Below are 17,800 nucleotides of genomic sequence, written 5' to 3'. Positions count from 1 at the left end.
TAAGCATCTCTTGAAGTTCCGGGTACCAAGTCCTTCTTGGCCAATCCGGAGCCATGAGTATAGTTCTTACTCCTCTACGTCTTATAATTCTCAGCACCTTAGGTATGAGAAGCAGAGGAGGGAACACATACACCGACTGGTACACCCACGGTGTTACCAGAACGTCCACATCTATTGCCTGAGGGTCTCTTGACCTGGCGCAATACCTGTCCCGTTTTTTGTTCAGACGGGACGCCATCATGTCCACCTTTGGTATTTCCCAACGGTTTACAATCATGTGGAAAAAACTTCTCAATGAAGTTTCCACTCTCCCGGGTGGAGGTCGTGCTGAGGAAGTCTGCTTCCCAGTTTCCATTCCCGGGATGAAAAACTGCTGACAGTGTTATCACATGATTTTCCGCCCAGCGAAAAGTCCTTGCAGTTTCTGCCATTGCCCTCCTGCTTCTTGTGTCGCCCTGTCTGTTTACGTGGGCGACTGCCGTGATGTTTTTCCCACTGGATCAATACCGGCTGACCTTGAAGCAGAGGTCTTGCTAAGCTTAGAGCATTATAAATTTACCCTTAGCTCCAGTATATTTATGTGGAGAAAAGTCTCCATACTTGATCACACTCCCTGGAAATTTTTCCCTTGTGTGACTGCTCCCCAGCCTCTCAGACTGGGCTCCGTGGTTACCAGCATCCAATCCTGAATGCCGAATCTGCGGCCCTCTAGAAGATGAGCACTCTATAACCACCACAGGAGAGACACTCTTGTCCTTGGATATTGGGTTATCCTCTGATGCATCTGAAGATGCGATCCGGACCATTTGTCCAGCAGATCCCACTGAAAAGTTCTTACGTGAAATCTGCCGAATGGAATTGCTTCGTAGGAAGCCACCATTTTTACCAGGACCCTTGTGCAATGATGCACTGTTTTTAGGAGGTTCCTGACTTGCTCGGATAACTCCCTGGCTTTCTCTTCCGGGAGAAACACCTTTTTCTGGACTGTGTCCAGAATCATCCCTAGGCACAGCAGACGTGTCGTCGGGATCAGCTGCGATTTTGGAATATTTAGAATCCACCCGTGCTGATTGTAGCAGTATCCGAGATAGTGCTACTCCGACCTCCAACTGTTCCCTGGACTATGCCCCTATCAGGAGATCGTCCAAGTAAGGGATAATTAAGACGCCTTTTCTTCGAAGAAGAATCATCAATTCGGCCATTACCTTGGTAAAGACCCCGGGGTGCCGTGGACAATCCAAACGGCAGCGTCTGAAACTGATAGTGACAGTTCTGCACCACGAACCTGAGGTACCCTTATTGAGAAGGGCAAATTTGGGACATAGAGGTAAGCATCCCTGATGTCCCGGGACACTATATAGTCCCCTTCTTCCTGGTTCGTTATCACTGCTCTGAGTGACTTCATCTTAATTTGAACCTTTGTAAGTGTTCAAAAAAAATTTTTTAGAATAAGTCTCACCTAGCCTTCTGGCTTCAGTACCACAATATAGTGTGGAATAATACCCCTTTTCTGTAGTAGGAGGGGTAATTTAATTATCACCTGCTGGGAATACAGCTTGTGAATTTTTTCCCATACTACCTCCTTGTCGGAGGGAGACTTGGTAAAGCAGACTTCAGGAGCCTGCGAAGGGGAAACGTCTCGACATTCCCATCTGTACCCCCGGGATACTACTTGTAGGATCCAGGGGTCCTGTACGGTCTCAGCGCCATGCTGAGAACTTGTCAGACGCGGTGGAACGCTTCTGTTCCTGGGAATGGGCTGCCTGCTGCAGTCTTCTTCCCTTTCCTCTATCCCTGGGCAGATATGATCTTATAGGGACGAGAGGACTGAGGCTGAAAAGACGGTGTCTTTTTCTGCAGAGATGTGACTTAGGGTAAAAAACGGTGGATTTTCCAGCAGTTGCCGTGACCACCAGGTCCGATGGACCGACCCCAAACAAGTCCTCTTCCTTTATACGGCCATACTGTGCCGTTTGGAATCTGCATCACCTGACCACTGTCGTGTCCATAACATCTTCTGGCAGTTATGGACATCGCGTTTATTCATGATGCCAGAGTGCAAATATCCCTCTGTGCATCTCGCATATATAGAAATGCTCTATAGTCAATAAAATACTGTCCCAGTCAAGGGTATCAATATTTTTAGTCAGGGAATCCGACCAAGCCACCCTAGCTCTGCACATCCAGGCTGAGGCGATCGCTGGCCGCAGTATAACACCAGTATGTGTGTATATACTTTTTATTATATTTTCCAGCCTTGTCAGCTGGTCCTTGAGGACGGCCCTATCTATAGACGGTACCGCCACTTGTTTTGATAAGCGTGTGAGCGCCTTATCCACCTTAAGGGGTGTTTCCCAACGCGCCCTACTTCTGGCGGGAAAGGGTATACCGCCCATAATTTTCTATCGGGGGGAACCCACGCATCATCACACACTTTATTTAATTTATCTGATTCAGGAAAAACTATGGTAGTTTTTTCACATCCCACATAATACCCTCTTTTGTGGTACTTGTAGTATCAGAAATACGTAACACCTCCTTCATTGCCTTTAACGTGTGGCCCTAATAAGGAATACGTTTGTTTATTCACCGTCGACACTGGATTCCGTGTCCCTGTCTGTGTCGACCGACTAAAGTAAACGGGCGTTTTAAAACCCTTGACGGTGTTTTTGAGACGTCTGGACCGTACTAATTGTTTGTCGGCCGTCTCATGTCGTCAACCGACCTTGCAGCGTGTTGACATTATCACGTAATTTCCTAAATAAGCCATCCATTCCGGTGTCGACTCCCTAGAGAGTGACATCACCATTACAGGCAATTGCTCCGCCTCCTCACCAACATCGTCCTCCTACCTGTCGACACACACGTACCGACACACAGCACACACACAGGGAATGCTCTGATAGAGGACAGGACCCACTAGCCCTTTGGAGAGACAGAGGGAGAGTTTGCCAGCACACACCAAAAACGCTATAATTATATAGGGACAACCTTATATAAGTGTTTTCCCTTATAGCATCTTAATATATATATAAGCATATCGCCAAATTAGTGCCCCCCCTCTCTGTTTTAACCCTGTTTCTGTAGTGCAGTGCAGGGGAGAGCCTGGGAGCCTTCCCTCCAGCCTTTCTGTGAGGGAAAATGGCGCTGTGTGCTGAGGAGATAGGCCCCGCCCCTTTTTCGGCGGCCTCGTCTCCCGCTCTTAACGGATTCTGGCAGGGGTTAAATATCTCCATATAGCCTCCGGAGGCTATATGTGAGGTATTTTTAGCCAAAATAGGTATTCATTTGCCTCCCAGGGCGCCCCCCTCCCAGCGCCCTGCACCCTCAGTGACTGCCGTGTGAAGTGTGCTGAGAGGAAAATGGCGCACAGCTGCAGTGCTGTGCGCTACCTTTAGAAGACTGAGGAGTCTTCTGCCGCCGATTCTGGACCTCTTCTTACTTCAGCATCTGCAAGGGGGCCGGCGGCAAGGCTCCGGTGACCATCCAGGCTGTACCTGTGATCGTCCCTCTGGAGCTGATGTCCAGTAGCCAAGAAGCCAATCCATCCTGCACGCAGGTGAGTTCACTTCTTCTCCCCTAAGTCCCTCGTTGCAGTGATCCTGTTGCCAGCAGGACTCACTGTAAAATAAAAAACCTAAGCTAAACTTTCCTAAGCAGCTCTTTAGGAGAGCCACCTAGATTGCACCCTTCTCGGCCGGGCACAAAAATCTAACTGGCTTGGAGGAGGGTCATAGGGGGAGGAGCCAGTGCACACCACCTGATCCTAAAGCTTTACTTTTTGTGCCCTGTCTCCTGCGGAGCCGCTATTCCCCATGGTCCTTTCAGGAACCCCAGCATCCACTAGGACGATAGAGAAATATATATATCTATATATATATACACATGCACAAACATAACTATATATGTATATATACACACACACACACACACCCCGTAGGTAAATAAATACTGCACAGTAGATTCTTTTAATTATTATTGAGCTGAGTCCCAGCTACTGTAATAGAGCAGGTTCCCTGATTTGCAAGTAGGGAAATGCTGGGTAGAGGACTCTACTGCAGGAGGAATGTATCTATATTTCAGCAGCCTGAAGTATCGAAAAGTTAAAAAACCCCAGAGACAGGGTCTGTTGCCTAGCGACAGGGAGACCTGGGAGCCCGCTGAGTAAAGCGGGTTATCTGTAAAGAAATCCTCCCTGCACAGCCAGGAGAGGAATGGGTCTTCAGTGTGAGACACACACTGGAGCGGCGTGCTGCAGCGGCGCGGGGAGCGGAGAGAGCCCGCCGTACAGAGCGGGAGTTAGCTCCGCCCCCCCTGCCTCGTGCAAAGGTATCCCCCGGCCGCCTTGCGGGCAAATATAACCCCCGGCCCTGCCGGGGAGAATGTATATTGTCATATATGCTGTGGCCGGGGAGCGGTGTGTAACCCCCCCCCCGGCCACCTGTATGCAGCTGATTCTGAGCCCGCCGGACGGAGCGGGACTTAGCTCCGCCCCTCTGCTCCGGCGCCACTTTTAAATCTAAAATTCAGCTACTCCGGCGCCTGTATTACCCGGCTGAGCTGCGTTTGGGTAGTGTAAATGTATCACCCGGCTGCCTTCTGCTGCAGCCGGGGATAGAAGAGCGCTGAGCCCGCTTACAGAGCGGGCTGAAGCTCCGCCCCCCTCATAATGGCACCAAGATTACACTATGTGTTTAAGATTTGAACCCAGACTTCAGTGGAACTGGTACTTTCTATGCTGTGGGTCCCTGAATTTACTAGATGAGCCACAGCTCCTTTCTGTACTCTGTTCAAACACTGGTTGTTATACAGGGGACACACAGTAAAAAACCATCACATTTAAGTGTAAAATCACACGATCAGTCTGGAGGGGGGGAGATTGTACTCACCGTCCTTTTGATGGCGTGGCCCTGACACGCGCCGCACGCAGCGGTGTCCGGCCGGAATCTTCTGATGTAGTGGTCCCGACACACGCCGCACGCAGCGGTGTCCGACCATTTTTGATACTCACCGCTGCCATGCTGCCGGAATCTTCTGCTGGATGGAGTGGCCGCGACACGCGCCGCACGCAGCGGTGTCCGCCAACTCAGGAGAGCTCAGTGTCTCCCTCAGCCGGGGCCCATCCCTAGCCGCACGCAGCTGCGATGGGACCCCGCCGGCAGCTCCCACGGTGCAGACTGGCAGTGGCAGAGCTGCCAGTCTGTGAGTGTGTGTAAGAAAAATAAAATAATAAAGAAAAAAGAAGAAAATTCTTCAGCTAAACCCAAGTGAACCAGCTACCTCGGGCACTTAACTAAGACTGGCTTGGAGGGGAGATAGTAGGGGAGGAGCTAGCCACAGTGTGAGAATTTTTAAAGTGCCAGCTACCAATACCACCTACTATCTCCCCATTGTAACTACACTCCAGTGGCCCCTAGTGGATGAAGGAGAAACAAACATTGTTTGATACCTGAAATTGTGTATTCGGGTGTCTGCCGGTCGCCTACCGGAGCCCGCCCAGCTCATCCGAAACTGGACCAGTCGCTGTCATTTCGTCATCGGCGTCGACCCCTGAGGGACTTGACGTGTCCGCCTCCTTTACCTGCAGTCTCAGACGAACTGCTGTATAATGCACCTGGCTATTCTGAGACACCGGTTTAGACTCCACAGAAAACAGACATCATTAGTATGGTAACATGGAGGTTAGCAAGGTTCCTTTAGAAACCTGGAGAGGTGAAATGACGTACAAGATCTCTGGTTAACAGCGACATTACCTGCATAATCTGAGCTGTTCAAACAGGAGTGTCCTGCAGGTGCGTGGAGGGCTATGCAGATGGCTCCACCGCATACTGTACACCTAAGAGGGAATTCCTTGACTATCCCAGGTGAGACAAACGAAAGGAGAAAAGGCGGTTAAATAAACACAGCCCTATGCAAGGTCTGCACTATAATGTATAGTAGTGACCGACACGATTCAAATAAACTTTCTGGAGCAGCGGAGACCTGAACCAGTAGCGCTGCGCCGTGGGACAGGAGTCTTAGCCCTAGGCTATAGGATCTCCCCCCCTAGTACAGATACCCGCTACTAGCGTACTGTCTGATGTCTTACGCACATTCCCCAAATTACTAATAGTATTAGTAACTAGTCACACCAAAGGGAAGGCAACCCTCCTGTATGTAGTGTACCGTTAATTTATGTAGGTTCCGCTGGCTTTTCAGAATGGTGGCCAGCCTGTGAGAAAAGATGGGGGAAAATGGTATTGCTTGTTTTATTATTGTATGCACATATCTATATACAGCTCACACACACTCTCTCAGTCTATATACAGTCTCTGAGTGCCGCTGTTTGCTACACAGTTTGCTACATATATATATATATATATACATATATATATATATATATATAAACATATATAGCGTATTGTCGGCGGCACTCCGGTGTCATAAACAAGACACCTGCTGTTGTCTTGTTTATGACACCGGAGTGCCGCCGACAATACGCTATTGATGACCCGCTGCCATACGGGTTTAGGAGGGCACCGGCCAGTGAGAGTCTGTTGGTTGGGAGTGCTGCTGCAATTGTTTGTATATAAACATATATATATAAACATATATATATATATATACATACATACATACATACATAGACACACCACAGTGATGTGAACCTAATAGGAGTAAAGAAATAGTGCACAGTAAATTTTGTATAAAATAACGGGCAGGAAGGAATGTAGCTATATTTCAGCAGTGCATAGAAAGACTAAAAACCCCAGAGACAGGACCTAGAGACCTTAACCGTGCTGGGAGCCGCCGGGGAGCCCGCTGAGTAAAGCGGGTTATAAGTCCTCACCTCCTCCCCCCTCATACCTTATTCTATGACTAGGGAGCTTTCAGCGGCCCGGGGAGCGGGGGACTGTAGCGCGGCGTCCTGCAGCAGCGGCACAGGGAGCGGAGAGAGCCCGCCGTACAGAGCGGGAGTTAGCTCCGCCCCCCCCCCCCCCCCCCGCTTTGGCGCCCAATTCAAATCCGCTGCATATTCAGCGGAAAGCGCCAAGTGTCCTCCGGCCGCCTGTATGCTGCGGCCGGAGGTGTCAATTGTAATGTAACCCCCGGCCGCCTGTATGCTGCGGCCGGAGGTGTCAATTGTAATGTAACCCCCGGCCGCCTGTATGCTGCGGCCGGGGAGCTGAGCTTATGTAAAATGTATCTCCCCGGCCGCCTGTATGCTGCGGCCGGGGAGCGGTACTTATGTAACCCCCGGCCGCCTGTATGCTGCGGTCGGGGAGAAGTGTATGCTGCGGCCGGGGAGCGGTACTTATGTAACCCCCGGCCGCCTGTATGCTGCGGCCCGGGGGTGCTTGTAGCTTTAGTGTGTATCCCCCAGCCGCCTGTATGCTGCGGCCGGGGAGAAGCCTGAGCCCGCCGAACGGAGCGGGAGTTAGCTCCGCCCCCCTGTTCCGTAATTACCACCGCACTGTTACCCGCGGGGATTTTGTAATATATATATATATCACCCAGCTGCCTGCCGGGTAGTTTAGAGCGCTGAGCCCGCTTACAGAGCGGGCTGAAGCTCCGCCCCCCACATAATGGCGCCCAGTTTAAATCAGTAAGTGCGCCCTTCTGAGTACATTAAAACAAGTAAGATCCTACATCAGTCTGGAGGGGGGGAAGATTGTACTCACCGCTTGATGTAGTGTCGTCAGGCGCCGCACTCAGCGGTGTCTTGCTCGACTGATCGGCCCCGACACGCGCCGCACGCAGCGGTGTCCGGCCACGTATACTGCTGTCGGAATCTTCTGCCGACAGTGACCCCGACACGCGCCGCACGCAGTGGTGTCCGGCCACTTTTGATACTCACCGCTGCCATGCTGCCGGAATCTTCTGCTGGATGGAGTGGTCCCGACACGCGCCGCACGCAGCGGTGTCCGCCAACTCAGGAGAGCTCAGTGTCTCCCTCAGCCGGGGCCCATCCCGAGCCGCACGCAGCTGCGATGGGACCCCGCCGGCAGCTCCCGCGGTGCAGACTGGCAGTGGCAGAGCTGCCAGTCTGTGTGTGTAAGAAAGAAAAAGAAAATAAAGAAAAAATAGAAAATTCTTCAGCTAAACCCAAGTGAACCAGCTCACCTCGGGCACAAACTAAGACTGGCTTGGAGGGGAGATAGTAGGGGAGGAGCTAGCCACAGTGTTAGAATTTTAAAGTGCCAGCTCCCAATTACTGCCTACTATTTCCCCATTGTAACTACGCTCCAGTGGCCCCTAGTGGATGAAGGAGAAACACTGAGGTACTCTGGGATATGGAGGGGTGGAGAGTTCTAAATTTAAATATTCAGTGCCCTGTTCCTGCGGAAGCCGTCCATATACCAAGAGTACTCCAGTGACCCCTAGTGGATGAAAGAGAAAGGCGATGTCTGTGAGGATATAACTCTCAGGGATCTGAGATGAGCTCATAGTTGCGTACTTACACGACCTTCTCATCAAGGATCTGTCTCAACAAATACTCCTTCAACATGCCTTACTGACGTACGATGTACTAGTTCAACACGGTTGGACTGTCAACTTCAAAAAAAATCAAGCCTTGTTCCGTGTCAAAGACTTCAATTTCTAGGAATGATTCTGGAAACGGTGGATCAACGATTTTACCTGCCAGAACAGAAAGCACAAAGTATTCGTCATCTGGTACAGTTAGTGCTCAAACCACGGACAGTCTCGGTGCACTTGTGCATTCGACTGTTAGGAAAGATGGTGGTGTCTTTCGAGGCACTCCAGTTCGGAAGATTTCACTCGCATCCATTTCAACTGGATCTTCTTGCACAGTGGTCAGGCTCTCATCTACAAATTCATCAAACGCTGCAGTTGTCTCCAAGGGCCAGAGTATCACTACTCTGGTGGCTCAAAGTACAGCATCTCACCGCGAGAAAACGGTTCGGAGTCTGGAATTTGAGAATTCTGACGACAGATGCAAGTCTTAGCGGTTGGGGAGCAGTGGTCCTACATAGTCAATTTCAGGGTCTCTGGTCACACCGAGTAAGATTACTGTCAATAAATGTTCTGGAACTCAGGGCAATTTACAACACCCTGCGTCAGGCAGTACAACTACTCCAGCCTGACTGTTCAGATTCAGTCAGACAAACAAGGGACTCTAAGTCGCATGGCCTCGAATCCTGAATTGGGGTGAACATCTCCAAGTGATATTGTCGGCAGTGTTCATTCCCGGAGTGGACAACTGGGAGGCAGATTCTCTCAGCCGTCAGGATTTCCATCCAGAATGGGCTTTACATCCAGAGGTGTTCCAGATGTTGGTCCAGCAGTGGGGTTACCCACAGGTGGATCTGATGGCATCACGCCACAATCAAACACCCCATTGTGTGTCCAGAACCAGACATCCAAAGGCAGTGGATGCTCTCACAATAGCGTGACCGTATAGGCTTGTGTATCTATTTCCACCACTTCCTCAGTTGCTAAAGTGGATCAAAAGAGAATCCACGACCGTCATACTAGTGGCGACTCATTGGCCTCTGAGAGCGTGGTTCTCGGATCTCTGCGGTCTACTCGCTTATGATCCGTGACCACTTCCACTTTGTTCAGACCTATTACAACAGGGTCCGTTCCTTTACCACGATTTAGCGCGGCTGCGTTTGACTGGGTGGCTGTTGAGACCGCTCTCTTAAGACGAGAGGGCATTCCAGAGTCGGTTATACCAACCATGCTACGTGCTAGGAAGCCAGTTACAGCAGCTCATCACAAGATTTGACGAGCTTATATAGGTTGGTGTGAAGCTCAGACGTTTCAAACATCTTCTTTCAAATTCTCGTCTTTTGCTATTTTTACAGACGGGGTTAGATGGAGGACTACGTTTAGCTACACTAAAGGTGCAGGTGGCTGCCTTGTCAATTTTCTTTCAAAAGCGTTTGGCCCTTTCACCAACACTTCACACTTTCCTGCAGGGTGTCCTCAGAGTTCAACCTCTGTTTATACCACCTACAGCGCCATGGGACTTGAATCTAGTTTTAGATTTTTTGCAGTCCTCAAGTTTTGAACCCTTACAACAAGTGAATGTTAAGTTTCTAACATGGAAAACCGTGTTTCTCCTAGCTTTCGTTTCGGCAAGGCATGTTTCAGAATTGGGTGCCTTGTCATGCAAGCCACCGTATCTGGTATTTCATGATGACAGAGCAGAACTTCGGACGAATCCCGCTTTCTTAGCAAAGGTAGTATCTTCCCTTCACATTAATCAACCAATCGTAGTTCCTGTTTTTTCATAAGATTCAGGAACGCCAGCTACTTTGGATGTGGTACGCGAACTCCGCGTTTATGTAGCCCGATCATCAACAGTACATAAAACGCATACATTGTTTGTTCTACATAATGTGGTCAAGATTGGTTGGCCAGCGTCCAAACAGACATTGGCTAGATGGATTAAGCAGACTATTCGTCAGGCTTACTTTCATGCTAGTCTACAACCGCCTGCATCCGTTTCAGCACATTCCACGCGTTCTGTGGGAACATTATGGGCAGCAGGGCATGGAGCTTCTACAACGCAACTTTGCAGTGCGGTTACATGGTGGTCAGTGCACACGTTGTGCGCTTTGACAAGTTTGATACGTGTGCGGCATCAGCATCTAGCTTTGACCGTCTAGTGTTACAGGTGCCAAACAGCTATCCCTCCCCAAGGGGGAAACTTTGGTACGTCACAAGAGTACTCCAGTGACCCCTAGTGGATGAAAAAGAAAATAGGATTTTGGTACTTACCAGATAGATCCTTCGCTTTGAATCCACAGGGGGCACTGGACACCCGCCCAAAGCAGTTTCACCTGGCTTGTGGTAAGTTCAGTAGATCTTCTGGTAACACATTATCACCAACTGTTACGGTGATTGTTATCTATTGTTGGGTCAGCTTTCTAGTTGTCCTTTATGTTATAGGCCATTGTTCATCCTATCGCTCCTGTTCGGCTAAGTAAAACCACTGAGATATCTTGGGAGTATGGAGGGGGTGGAGGGTTACCAATTTAAATATTTAAATGTGCCTGTCCCTGCTGACACCCCGTCCACATCCCAAGAGTACTCCAGTGCCCCCTGTGGATTCAAAGAAAAGGATTTATCTGGTAAGTACCAAAATCCTATTTTTTTTTTTTTTTTTTTTTTAACGATTTTCTTTATTTACACCAAGAGAGACTGAAAAATCAACAACACATGGTACAAAAACAATGGCATAATAAAGTGCACTCAACAGTCTTCAAGGCGTCAATTTTCCAATTTTTTGTATATAGTTAAACATATAGCAGCATTTCTCCTCGAGAGAGAAGCGTATAGGTGGGGTAACTGGGAACAACAGCGGGTAGAGGAAAAGGGGAGGGGGAAGGGGAACAAAAAGGAAAGAAAAAGGGGAGAAAGGGGAGAAAGGGGGCATCAGAGCTGTTCTATGCTCCAGTGGGAGCACGACATCTGGGGTATCCAAAAACCACACATACACTACAAAGCATATAGGTTAAGCGTACCTGCGGGGTATGTATCAGTGCACGGTCACATCGGATTCGAGAGTGCTTGCTTGGCGGTGTCCGGAGGGAGGGCCCGAGAGGGTCCCACTCGGGGGTTAATGGGGCGGGGTCAGAGGTCAGGTTTGAGTCCAATTTAAGGAAGACCGCGCGGATATCCAGGGACCCCAAACTAATTCAAATTTGTGGGGACAGTCATGCAGGTAATAGGTGATTTTTTCCATTTTGGCTACGAACCAGATATGGTTGTTCAGGGCAGGAATCGTGGGCGGGGCGGGGGATTTCCAGTTTTTGGCAATCAAAGACTTAGCCGCTACCAGTATATGGGAAATTAATTTATTCAATAGGGGGTCAAGGTCCGGGATCGGACGGGCCAGTAAGAACATCCATGGGTCTAGTGTAAGTTTAAGCCCAGTTATCGAGTTCAATATGTCCAGTACTTTTTTCCAGTAGGTAGCGATACGTGGGCATGTCCACCAGATATGGAGGAGAGTGCCCCGTAGGCCGCATCCCCGCCAACATACCGGGGTGGCAGAGGGGAACATCCGGGATAGTTTGTCTGGTGTATAATACCACCGGTAATACAATTTATAGGATGTCTCCTTGAGTCGGGTAGAGATCGAGCTCTTAGCGATGCCCTCTCGTACCTCCTCCCAACAGGATTCGTCGGGGGGGGGGGCCCAAGTCCCTCTCCCACTCTCGCTCGTGGCGGGTCTGCAGCCCAGAGGAAATCCCGACCAACAGGGTATATATTTGCGAGATTAGCCCTCCGCTTACGGGCTTTGCAAGACATAAAGACTCATAAGGTGTAAGGTCCCGCTGGGCATCAGTCTGTGGCAGGGATAGGAGGAAGTGACGAAGTTGGAAATATTCAAAGAAGGGAGGAGAGAGTGAGGGGAATTTAGATTTAATACCGTCTAATGACATCCAATGGCCTTGTAGGGATAAGTCGTGGACCACAAGGATCCGGGCATTAAACCAAGCCGTAAACTTACGAGGAGGGACCCCGGCAGGGAAATCCGGGTTGTCCCAGATGGGTGTGAGAGGGGAGTGTGAGGAAGATAAGCTGTATTTCGTAATAGCCTTGTGCCAGGTAGAAAGGTGAAACTTTAGGGAGGGAGGGATGTCCTTGTGAGCCAGCAGATATGATTTGCCCAGGCCCCACAGCGAAGCCATCGAACGAATTCCCATAGAAAGTGCGGTAAGATCAACCCAGGCAATACTGCCACGGGGCGCATATGAGGCCACCATTTGACTGAGATGGCTGGCCAGATAATAGAATTTGATATCGGGGAGTCCTCGGCCACCCGCAGAGCGAGGGAGCCGAAGTGTATTAAAAGCAATCCGTGGGGGTTTGTCGTTCCATACAAACCTCACAAATGAGGCCTGGGCGTCCCTGAGGACCTTCTCTGGCACCCTCACAGGTAGGGTTTGGAATAGATATAGAAGTTGTGGCATGATTGTCATTTTGAGGGCAATTATCCTACCCAGCCAGGATATGATATGTGTCCTCCACCTTGTCAAATCTGATTTAATCTTGCTCAGTATTCGCGGAAAATTTTCAGAATATAGGGAGTTATAATGGGAGGTAATATAGATAACTAGGGTACTTAATCTTATTGGTCTGCCATCGTAAGTCATAGGAGGACTGCAGGGAGCGCCTGAGGTCTCCAGGGACGTGGAGCAACATGGCTTCGGATTTAGAATAGTTTATTTTATATCCTGAGAGGGAACCATATTCCTCTATGATCTCGTATAGGGCGGGGAGGGATGACTGCGGCTGGGTTAGAGATAATAGGACATCGTCAGCGAAGAGCGAGATCTTAGACTCCTTTGAGCCCATCTGCACTCCTCGAACATTGCTGGAATTCCTTATCATGGCTGCCAATGGTTCAATGACCATGGCAAACACTAGGGGGGAGAGAGGGCATCCCTGTCTAGTTCCATTAGCCAATGGGAAGGAAGGGGACAATATCCCGTTGGTGAGGACTTTTGCTATTGGGGAGGAATAGAGTGCAGAGACCCCCGTCAAAAATTCCGCCGATATCCCGAACGCCTGGAGAGTCTGCAGTAAGAACAGCCATGAGATACGGTCGAACGCCTTCTCTGCATCAAGTGATAGAATAATAGATGGGGTTTGCCTATTATTCAACAGGTGGATAATATCAATTGCTTTCCTAGTGTTGTCTCTGGCCTGGCGTCCTGGGATAAATCCCACCTGGTCGTAGTGTATCAGTTCAGATAGCACACCGTTAAGGCGGGTGGCCAAGATCTTTGCATAAATTTTAATATCAAGATTCAATAAGGATATGGGGCGATAATTAGCACAGTTTCGCGGGTCTCTGCCCTCTTTATGTATGACTATTACTCTGGCCTCCAGCATAGTACTTGGAAATGGGGCGCCATGTAGGACTGCATTAAACAGTACTCGTAGATGGGGGACCAACAAGGGTGCAAATTTTTTGTAGTATGAGGCCGAAAAGCCATCAGGGCCAGGGGCCTTAGAAGATTTAAGGTTTCTCAGGACGGCCGATATTTCCTCCTCCGTGATGTCTCTATTCAGATCTACAGAGTCTGTGACAGATAGTTGGGGGAGATCGGCTCGGCGTAGGAATTCTGAGATTAACGTATCAGGAGGGTCGGGGCCTTGGGATTTAAATTATATAGCTTGGTGTAATAATCTCGGAATATCTTGTTTATACCCTCTGGGTCATATGTAGGTTCCCCAGATTCAGTATTTATCGCTAGTATATTATTACGGGATCTTTGTGCTCTGAGGCGGGATGCCAAGATTCTGTCGGCTTTATCGCCTTTCTTGTAGAAGGTCTGGTTAAGCCTCTGGAGAGTCTTCGCCGTGCGTTCTGACAGAGAAAGTGACAGTGCGTTCCTAGCCTCTAGTAGGGGCTCTAAGTTAGACGGAGTGGGAGAGAGTTTATGCTGACGCTCAAGGGCCTGGAGTTTCGTAGAGAGGGAAAGGAAGCTGTGCTCACGGGATTTTTTGAACCTAGCCGCCTGGCTTATCAGGTGGCCTCGGAGAACCGCTTTGTGTGCTTCCCACAAAGTAGTTGGGGAAATCTCTGGGAGATCGTTAAGAAGGAAGTAATCGGCTAGGCAGACCTTGATTTGAGTGGCGACTTCCTGGTTGTGTAAGATGGAGTCGTTCAGACGCCAGGACACGGGGGGAGGGCGTGGGGTAATAGATTGGAGTTCGGCAGTGATTGGGGAGTGGTCAGACCATATCATAGGGAGAATACTGGCAGATTTCAGTTTAGAGGAGATATCCCGGCTGAGTAGGATCATGTCAATTCTAGAGTAGGTTTTGTGTACAGAGGAATAAAAGGTGTAGTCTCTGGTCAGCGGTTCAGATACCCTAAAGGAATCGAATAATAGGTGGGTTTTCAGAAGGTCTAGCAGAGCAAGTGACGCCACAGTCGGTCTAGAGTAGCGGGGGGACCGAGGACTGGGAGGGGATGACCTATCTAGGGAGGCATCTAGTACCTCATTAAAATCTCCAGCCATGATGACTTCTCCTCTACCGAATCTAGTTAGTTGAGCACCTAGTCTCCCGAAGAATGTAGCTTGGTTTTGATTTGGGGCGTATATATTTATTAGGGTACATAGGGTATCATTCAGCTTCCCCACTAGAATAAGCCATCTACCTGCTTTATCTGCATGACTGTCCAGCAATTCAAACGTAAGGTGGGCCGCTATCAGGATGGAGACCCCCCTCTTCTTACGTGTGGCATCGCATGCATGAAACGTAAGGGGGTAAGCTTTGGATTTTAGGTCAGGGTGTAGGGATTTCTTAAAGTGAGTTTCCTGTAGGAAAACTAAGTCACCTTTGGCCTGCTTAAGGGAAAGGAAAAGTTTAGTGCGTTTGTTAGGACTGTTCAAACCTTTGACGTTGTGCGAATAGACTTTAAGAACCATGTTCGACCGGGTCTCGAAACGCTTCACCACCTCCCTCCAGACACCGCAACCCTACGAAAAACCAGGACAAAAACAATATGAATGCGTGCAGTATATGGTCGGTATTTATACATTGGCGGACAAAGGAAAAGAAAAAACACATATACCAAATTGGAGACAGAAACAGGGAGGACAGAACGTGGGAAAGACAGGGAAAAGAGGAAAGTTGGAGGCCAGAAAAAACGGCATCTGGCCATACGTGCCGGTCAAGGGGAAACCAAGGGGGGTCACCGGGTGACATCGACCGGTCTAGGGTATAGGACCCATTTGTGGGGACGCGGCCTGGCCGAGCCAGACGTAACATGGGTAGCGGGCACTCATCACAGTGCCCCGAGTCTGGGAATCTACCTTAAGGGGGGGTATATGCAAATATAGCTGCTCCCCCATTCCATCTCCTCCTAAATTATCTAGCAAAATAACAGCGGCCAACCTGGGTTGCCGCATCTGGGCAGCAAAACATTTGGTGCGGGGAGGCGGGACAATGTTGGGGCAGAAACAGGGGTAGGGCATGTCTGAAAGAAGTAAACACACACATGAGCGATACAGAATAGCGGAGTAAGATAACATTTAAGCTGGACTGTCCTCAGGAGTCATGGCCAACAGAGGCGGATTTCCGCGTTGAGGGGACTCGTGTCCAGTCGCGATTCAGGGAGCGTCTCGGAGTGTCGGCCGTTTCTACAGAAGGAGCTTCATTTAACCGCATTGGAGACTCGGGCATAGCTGGAGACGGAGTAACGCCTAGGTTGCGGAGGAGATCTTTAGCCTCGGCTAGGTCCCTAGCCGAGTGAAGGCGGTTATGATGCCATACAAGTATGCGGAAGGGGAATCCCCATCTATATCGGATGCCCTTATCGCGTAAAGCCATAGTGATGGGACGGAGTTCCTTTCTTTTGAGTAGTGTACTAGGAGCAATGTCCTGAAATATTTGAAGGGGATGTCCTAGAAAGTCCAGCTTGGGAAGCTTCCTAGTCTCCCGGAGCAGGTCCTCTTTAGCCGAATAATAGTGGCATCGGAGTATGACATCTCTGGGTTGGGCTTGATCTTGAGATCGGGGGCGAAGAGCCCTGTGGGCCCTATCCAGCAGAAACTGGTCTTCCGGGGTTGAGGGCGAGAGATGAACAAACAATTTCCTGAGAAAGCCGGGGAGGGATGCCATATCAATTTCCTCGGGGATCCCCCTGATGCGAAGATTATTCCGGCGCGCCCGATTATCCTGGTCCTCCTGGTGCTCCAGGATTAGGCGCATTTCTTGTCTCAGGGTATGGACGTCATCCTCTATCCCCTGCTGAAAAGCGGCCACTTCGTCCATTTTGGACTCCAAGTGGTCCGTCCTGTCCCCCAGGTCTGTGATGTCGGCTTTAAGAGATGTAATAGCGGTATGAACCTCCGCCTGTACAGATTTCCTTGTCTCCTTGATTTCGCGGAAAAGCATGTGGAGATCCTTTCGGGTCAGAGGAGAATGGTCGGAGTCCTCCGAGTCTGATACGTCATGTTGTGACGCAGCCTCTTGTCCTGGTGTTTTGGTATTTGAGTAGGCATATTTTTTCAGGCTCGGGGTCGCCGTTGCCCCCTGTTGCCTTTAGGCATGTTGAGCATGTGTGTGTATATGTTGATTAGAGCGAATCGTTGCAGCGGTGTGTTTAAGGCGGTCCCGGTGGTGGGGAAGGAGCAGCTTCAATGTTATGACATAAGCGACTCCGAGACTCAGGGCATATCCCGATGAATCACATTATGGGCGATAGAGTGCTCAGCCTGCAGCTGGAATCAGGCATGAGGGCTGCCAGCAGGTGGAGCTCTAGGTTCAGAAATCATAGGTACAGCAGAGCATAATAAATGAGGGATATATTTTGTGGTAGAATACTCTGGGCTGGTGAAGAGACAGGGCCAGAGGGTCCCTTCTGGTCTTGTTTACTGTAGGCCTGGGTGGATTGGGCTGTTCTAGTTGAACCTGTGGTGGGGAACAGTGTAGTACTGTCAGGGCCTCCCGTTCTATTACTGCAGGTCAGGGATGTATGGTTGGAGTATCCTACCAGGGTCAACAGAGGGGGGCTCCTACCTGCGGTCCAGCCGACACACAGGGTCCCCCAGTCTCACCTTTGGCCGCCGAGGGCCGCACCCGTATCCCGGGCTTCTGAAACAAGATGGCCGCCAGCCTCCACACTATCTCCCGCAGGCCTGCGTGATAGACCCTGCAGGGTGGGGGGATATGCAGTACAGGTGGTCCCGGTGTAGCGGGGAATCGCCGCCGCCGACGTCCGTCGCGCAGTGGGGGGGCCTGCCTACGGCGGGTCGCGGCAGACGTCACAGCCCCCTCAGAGCTCCGTGCAGGCCGCCGCCCGCTTTCGATCCCCCTTTCCGCC

The sequence above is a fragment of the Pseudophryne corroboree genome, chromosome 1 (assembly GCF_028390025.1).
Source record: "Pseudophryne corroboree isolate aPseCor3 chromosome 1, aPseCor3.hap2, whole genome shotgun sequence".
NCBI lineage: Eukaryota > Metazoa > Chordata > Amphibia > Anura > Myobatrachidae > Pseudophryne > Pseudophryne corroboree.
The sequence above is the reverse complement of the archived record's forward strand: the minus strand, read 5'-3'. Positions refer to the sequence as shown.